Consider the following 7666-nt stretch of genomic DNA (forward strand, 5'->3'; position numbering starts at 1 on the left):
GGAATGGCCTCAAGCTGCGCCAGGGCAGGGTCAGGCTGGCGCTTAGGAGGCATTTCTTTGTAGAAGGGGCTGTTGGGCATTGGAATGGGCTGCCCAGGGCAGGGGGGGGAGTCCCCATCCCTGGACGGGTTGAAGAGTCGGGCTGACCCAGCGCTGAGGGATCTGGTGGAGTTGGGAATGGTCAGGGGGAGGTTCATGGTTGGACTGGAGGAGCTTCAAGGGCTTTTCCAACCGAGGTGATTCTGTGATTCCATGAAGGTGGCTATCTATGTGTTTTTCTGATTAGGGATGCCTTTGGCTTTAACACAGAGAAAGAGTATCTTTCTTGACCGAAGCATATCACTACATTGTTCTGAAAGTTTAACCTGTAACAACGCCGGCCACTGCCCACCGCTCGAAAGGTCCGTGCATTTCTGGGGACAGCACCTGTCTCGCAGACAGAGGACAGGGTTTACCCAGGCTCGATTCTTCTGGAGCCTGTCCCATCACGAAACGCGCAGCCTCTCTAGAAGTGGAAATACCAGGTTTATTTCAGGCTCTAGCATTAGGCAAAGCATGTTGGAATGGTCAGTGGGGTTTTGGCCCCGGCCCCCCTGTGTATATGCAAAAGGGCCTCCAAAAATCCTTCCTGCAACAGCCCTCCTGTGAATTAATGAGCAAGTCTGGGGAAAGAAAGTAAAATAACTTGAAATCCCTGCACCTCCCATGGCGCACCAGAAGAGCCGTTTGAAGGGCGGGCCGACGCCCCGGGGCTGCCGGGCGGTTCGGTACTGGTTGTACCGGCGGCAGCCCAGGGCGGCGCTGCCTGGAAGGGAGGGGAGAAAAGGGGTTTTCCTTTTAGACTCCACCGGAGCCACGAGTGTCGCGACTCCCGCGCGGTCCCGGCATTGATAAGGAAAGGGCGATGGGGCGCGGGAGCGACGGCTCTGCCCTCAGCTCGCAGGGGCTGCTGGGTTGGCGGCTCCTCCCGTGTGCGGGAGGCGGTCAGCGATTGGTCGGGTCTGGCGCCAGCATGGCGTCTCCCGCTGCCGCCGGCCCCGGCCGCTCCTGCCGCGCGGTAACCGGCGCCGCCGCGGCGCTTCCGCGCTCCCCCGTGTCCGTGGGGCGGGAGGGCGGAGGCGACGCCTTTCGCTTTCGCAGCCGGGTGTGGCCGCGGTGTTCGGTGTTACCGGCCGGCGAGGGAGGAGCCGGTGTTACCGGCCAGGCCCCGTCTCAGGAGTGTGCCCCTGCAGCAGTACCCGGGCTGGGGCGCTTGTTAAAAGCAGGGGGGGCTTTGCTGGGAAAACGTCTGTTCTGTAAAACAAGCTCGTGTACCTTTCAGTTTTGTTACTCACAGAACTGGTGGAGACGTGCCTGGGCTCACGCGTTCAGGCTGTGATGAAGAGGGATAACTTGTTAGAACGCTTCTAGGATTTGATGACTCTGTCAGTCTCCTTCGGTGGAAATGTTTAAGACTGCTTCATGCTTTGGCTGAGTTCCCGTATTGCTTTTGAGAGGTTTGAGTGCACTGGCTGAAGCCTTTTTGCAGGGATCAGTTGAATTATTCTGGTCTTTTGATTTTACAGATAAAATCACAGTTCAGTATAAAATTAAGAGAAATGTTCTGAATTTAAAATTCTGGGCCTCCTTTTCCTTGAAACTGGATTTTCAGATATGGCGTTAGAAGACATTGCAGCGTTCTAATGATTATTTCTGCATCTTGTTGCTGTTTAATGTTTGGTGTCCTGAGGAAAAATACTGTGTAAGATTTAGCAGCTCAGTGGTTTTATATTTCAGGAATATTTGCCAGCTGAATAGTTTGCACCTTGGATTTAAACTCTAGAGGGTGATCTGTTCAGGACAGGCATGTCCTAGAGTAGCTAGTGCATGATTTATACTTGTAATCAGGTTCCTAATTTGCAGTCTTAATTTTGCCTGGGTTGTGGAACTTTCTAGGAGTTTGTTTATTTTTACATTTCCTTGAGGCCTAGGCAAAGATTTAAAAAGTTAGCAGACCAGGGGAAGTATTACTTTGTCATGCTGTGTTGCTGCTCAAAACCTGTTTGGAGCAGGTATTCGGTAATTGCCAGATTTAGAGGGTGAATCTGTATCTTTATGTACTGAGCAGAAAAGCACAATGGATGTTTTTAGTTGCTGGGCAGCTTTTTTTGCCCAGGGAGTCAATTTATCAAGATTATGCTGCAGTGTAGCTAATTTATTTGTTAGTTTCAACAACTGTCATCTTAATGCAGATATTTATGTCAGTTCTGTAATCAAAACTGGAATCACTGTCCTTGCTTTTGTGTTCTTAATTGTTTCCAGTGCTGCTTCAGTGAGATTACACCCGAGGGCAGAAGAATCACAAAGCTGAACCAGATTTTGCTAAATGGAAATAACATAACGGTGGTAAGTCATTGTTAAAAGGCTGTATGCATTTATTTTCCGTACCTGCAAGTAGATCAGTAATTCGAGTTCAGCTACTTTAAGCTGAGCTTTCCAGACAGTTCCATTACATAAGGTGCTTTCAAGTAGATTCCAGGGCATACGTGTGCATGAATGATGCTGGAAAAGTGATCTTATTGCCTTACCTGGTACGTGTTACAGTTTTAAAAAAGTAAAATGAAAAGAGCATGGCCCTAATTTTATTTTGGTCAGTGTTTCCCTGGTCTTCAGGTGTGCAAGGGAATCAGTACTTTTGTTACCCACGCTGTAGGCCAATTCATACAGTGGCTTTTAACTCCTAAGTGTTTGCATGCATATGTATGCAGGTGGAATACATCTAAATTTAATCCATTACTGTCTGTATAAATGAGTTTGCAGCAGTTTGGCTGCTTAGAAGCTCATTGAGTCATTTGGCGGTTATGATACCCTGTGATGCCTGGAGAGCTGTACCTTGACATGCTCTGAAAAAAGCCCTGGAGATCTGTTGGATTATACCAAACCAGAAGCACTGTGGCTTTGAGTTTATCATGCGCTGATGTATGTAGATCAGTACTGAAACAGTTATGAAATACTGTGATTATGTATCCCTCAGCTGAACTCTGCAATTTCCTAAATACAACAAAAGCAGACCCACGGTGGTTTTTTGCTCATCTGCATAGATGGCTACAAAGTCTGGCCTTCCTACAGAAGGGCATTTCTAATTTTGTGGAGAGACGAGAGGAAGATGGACTTGAGCCAAAGTTGGCTCTGTGTGAATGGGGAGTAATCATTTTGCTGTCTTACCTACCTTGCACCTCCTCACCTGTGTCTGAGCAAGTGTCATCTTGACTTAACCAAAGCAGAAGGCTTAGAAGTGACTGTGCTGCATCCTTAAAGGACAGTACGTGTTCTGACTTCTTGGATGGGGTAAAATTGCTACCGTCCAGCTAAGCTGGTGGTATGCCGCCCTTGAAGCAGAAGCTGGTGATTTTTAGAGTGCAAATTTTCAGCAAGACATAGAGATGTTTCTGTATTAGATCTTGTGTCTCTTTTGGGGACACATCTTCCCACATCAGGAAGGCCGTGATTTAGATTTTTTCTTACTTTGGTCCCAAAAGCAGCACAGCTATTTGTCTTTAGAAGTGCTCAGCTAATCATTAAGAATATATCACTAAAAGGAATGGTTATCCTCCTCTTTTTTCCATTACTGAAGTTTGTCCTTTTGTATTTCTTCTGTTGTTCAGTTCTTTGCTTTCTTCACAGGAGAATGCTATGCAGACTTACTCCCTGCTGCCTGTAGAGGAGTTCAGTCTCTTTCGTAAGTTTTGGGCTCTGCATAGCGGTAGAGGTTGGAAAGAGGAAACCAACTTTCCAGTGTAGTGAGAAGTCTGGGGAAGAATTGGCAACTGGAGAAATTTTTCATGAAAGGAAGCGTGTTCTTTGTCCTTGTAAAAACGAGCTACAGTGTTTCTAGAAGGAATCATCTCCTTGAAGTGAATAGCAAAGACAAAAACCAGAATGTGTGTTACCTAGGAACTCCTTTGTGTTTTGCTAAATGTTCTTTGTGGTTTGGACATTCTTTTTGACATTTCCTTCTCTGGCAGTAACTGACTACTTCTGTTGGTAGAGGAAGATAATACTGAATCTAAAAACTACTTTTGTGATCTACCATGAAGTCTCCATCTGTTAAAGTGTTGTAAAGCAAGAACTGTCACATATGGGTTTGTAAAACTCAACCTATGGCACTAACACAAAACTGTCTTACTCTTTTTTAGCTGGTTCCAGGAGGAGAAGGACCTGAAGTATAAATTGATGCAGTTGTCATCTATGAAGATGTCTCATATATATGTGTAATCTAAACAGAGTTCTTGGGGTGTGGGTTTTTTGTTTATTTGGTTTGTTTACACACTCTTGCGGTTGACATTTGGTTAAAGACAAGGATTTCCTCTTCAGGAAATGTGCATTGCTAATAACACTGATTTTGTCAGTTGAAATCGTTGTGACTTTCTTGTAGAGACGTGTTTGCCAGTTCTGAATAAAAGGCTCTCTTTTTGTTAGCTACTGTGTTCTGTTATGCAAATGCACAAGTTAGTTTTGTAACTGGTTGATGGAAAAATTATGTTTCAGTTGCTGTCAGTCTTCAGTTTTTCTGCATCTGTTGCATTTTTTTATGGCCCAAGCCTGTATAAAATACAGGTCGTGAGCCCAGAGATTGCTGTTCTTTGGAGTACATGCCGGTACTAACGTGGATCCGTTGTTTAAACACTGCTTCAGGCTGTGGCACCAGAAACCATGGGACAGAGTGCTGGATCATTCTTAAAGTTTTTTCTTTGATACTCAGTAGCCTTTGGTTCTGCTGCCCTTGAGGTTCAGCTCCCTTCGATTTCTTTTGCCCGATAGATAGAGTTTCTCACAGTAAAAGCACTGTAACGGTATTTGGCAGACGAGGACAGGCAGACCAGACCTACTCATGTTCAGGGAGTAAAACCCCAAAAACCCAAACTAAAGGAAAGGCTAGTGTTAAACTCCTCCTTGGTGTCAGCAGTGACTCTGCTGGCTTTCACCACCAAGTGGTGCTGTGTGCTCTGAAATCTGCCCCTGCCTGCCCCTGCCTGCCCCTGCCTGCCGGGTGCAGAATCGTCGTTTTAGAGTCGGCGCTCTTCTGGCTGCATCAGTTCTCCTGTGATATAAAAACTTGAGAGATATTGGAAGCGACTGTTTGGGGCAACTTCTGTAAAGTAAGGAATTGCTGGTTTTAATTTGTCACGATGGGCAAAAAATAACTTGATTCTAAATCACCTCCACTGCAGCTTATTCTTCTACAATAACACTGCTCAACTGATTTGTGTGTGTAAATGGCTTTGAGAGGAATCGCAGGTGCCTGCTGTTCCCACAGGGACAGGCAGGGGACAGCACAGGATCATGCTTTGCCTTTCTGACACCAGAAGAAGAAAGAAGTGTTGAAGAAGGGGGGGTCAGGATTAAGAGACTGCAAGGAGGTTGCTGTACTAGATCCTTTTGCCTTGCTCTGACAGAAAAACTGCCTTCTGCTAGTTAGGTCTTAGCTCAAAACACTGCGAGAGCTCTTGCTTTAGCCTCTTAAAGGGGAGAGGGACGCCCTCCCTTCTGCCAGGGAGTGTGTGACTTGACTCACTTGTTCTGAATAGATGATCTGCAGTTGTCATCTTTAGATTGCGTGGTGACAGTCTATACCATTGACTCCCTGAATGGGTTTTAATTTCTGTCCCTGTTTCCTTCTCCAGCTTTTTTTTTAATACATCAATTAAGAAAAATATTTTTTTAAAACTTACATTTGATTAGAACATCATTTGTTGGTTTTGGCTGCAAACACTTTAATTGTTGAAAATAAGTTGCCTTTTCATCAGAACACTTAAAAAGATTTCTGATTTCTAGCCAGTGTGGTATGATTGTGTTGAGGGTTTTCTTGAATAAGATTCTGTACATGTTCCAGTGTGTGCACTTAATTTCTGTTTCACTCAGTATTTCGAAAACAGTCTTAAATTGAAGAGAGGTTTCATGCTTGGGAGAGAAAATGAGCAGATCTTGACTCTAAAGCAGCTTTTCAAAGGGAAAGGTAAGTTATTTTGTTTCTTTTTGTATTTTTGTTCTGACAGCACAAACATCTTGTTCTCTCAGGATTTTGTTATCTCTGAGAACAAACCCTTGGTGTTGCTTGACTTCCTCCTTCTCTGGTTAGCTTGTTTGATGGGTTTTGTTATTTTTTTCACTCCCTCCAGGGGAAGTGCTGAGACTTATCTTTAGGAAGGCATTTTAATTCATGACTCGGAGGTCTGCGGTCATCACTCTAAAAACAGTTTCTTTGCATCCAAACGCTGTTAATCCTTTATAATATAAAAGGAAAGATTTTTAACTTTCAGTTGAGAATACAAAGTATTCCAGATGGGTCTGGTTTGGTTTGTGTTCAGTATTCCTGTAGCCTGTTGCTTTGGAAGGGCAGGTAATAAGCTTTTCAGTTGAGTAAATGAGTGCTGGTGTTTCTTTGTTTTTCTTCCCCTAGAAATCTAGTACTGAATCATCCTTCGCTGTCCTGTAGGAGTTGTGGACACAGTGGTGTTCTCCAGAAGGCTACTTATGGTGCCACTACAAGTAGGTCATTTAAAATAATAACCTTAGGCTTTAAAAATAGGAAAAATTTAACAGTGCTTAAAGTTTAGAGCAGGGTAGTCATCAGGTTAAAATTACTTCATGCTTATGACATGCACAGTAATGGTTCTTCCCAGGTTTTTGGGTTGAGGTTTTTTTGTTTTTTTCTTCTTTAAGGTGGCACTGGTTGCAGTGATCTTGAGTTTACTACATTGCTTGCTGCCTTAGTATGAGCATGGTTCACTTCTGCCTGCTATTTCAGTTTACTTGCAGACATAGTTAAGAGAGCTGTTTGGTGTTGTGGAGTGTGTGTATGTGTATAAATATATATATGTGAATATGTACGAAAATAGTAAGACTTACAGTGCCCTCCCCACATCCATAGTTATTGCTGACCTGTATTTCAGCATTACCAGGATTTTAAACTGACACAGGCATGGCTGTTGCAAATGTTTCCATGTTAGTCTAACTATTGTGATGAAATAAATTTCAAAAGTAATCAAAGCACTAAATGTTTTATTGCTTGCCCTAGAATTATAGAGGCTTTCCCTGTCTAATTTTTTTTTTTCAGGATTTGCTGTATTATTTTACCATACGAAATGGGAAGAGATTTCTGGCTTACTGTTGGCTTTTAATAGATTTTTTTTCCTTGAGTTGCCCAGCAATTAAGTCATAGAGTTTAGAATTCAATTGACGGACATTTTGCATGTCTGTGTTCAAATATTGATGCCTACAAGCCATCATACAGTTCATGTTCATAGCTTTATGGATACTTTAAAGGTAGGCAATAGTCTTTATTTTTTAATAATGTTTTATCTTTTTCTCTTTGGCAAGAACAAGCAAGTTTGTCTGGGTGTATAGTACTTACAGCTTTTCCCTATTGTCAGCCTTTAAAAAGGGGAAAACCTATATCAAGTACACAGTTACAATGGTGATTTTTAAAGTACTAACTTGCATAGCAGTCTTGGGAAGAACAGGTGTGACTGAGTGAGAGTCTGATGCAGCATTACTAATGTTTGCTAAAACCCCAAAAGTTTCAAAGAATGAAGCATTTGCTTTATAGAAGATACTTGAGGACAATTTCTGATGCTGCTAAGGTTTATTGAAAAATTTGCACTGAGTTCGGTGGTTGTGCAGGTTT

The 7666-nt window shown here is 43.4% G+C and overlaps 1 long non-coding RNA gene across 2 annotated transcripts; it reads left to right on the forward strand.

Annotated features, from left to right (window-relative positions):
• Positions 1–1000: 1000 nt before the first annotated feature.
• On the forward strand, positions 1001–7013 carry LOC113477592. Of its 2 annotated transcripts, none has more exons than XR_003397930.1 (2): positions 1001–2385; positions 4176–7013. It is a non-coding gene; the product is annotated as an uncharacterized LOC113477592 (long non-coding RNA). The 2 variants fall into 2 exon arrangements; XR_003397931.1 differs by having other exon boundaries at positions 4186–7013.
• The last annotated feature ends 653 nt before the right edge of the window (positions 7014–7666 follow it).

This window comes from Athene cunicularia (genome assembly GCF_003259725.1).
Source record: "Athene cunicularia isolate RWA chromosome 2 unlocalized genomic scaffold, athCun1 chr2_part2, whole genome shotgun sequence".
Classification (NCBI taxonomy): domain Eukaryota; kingdom Metazoa; phylum Chordata; class Aves; order Strigiformes; family Strigidae; genus Athene; species Athene cunicularia.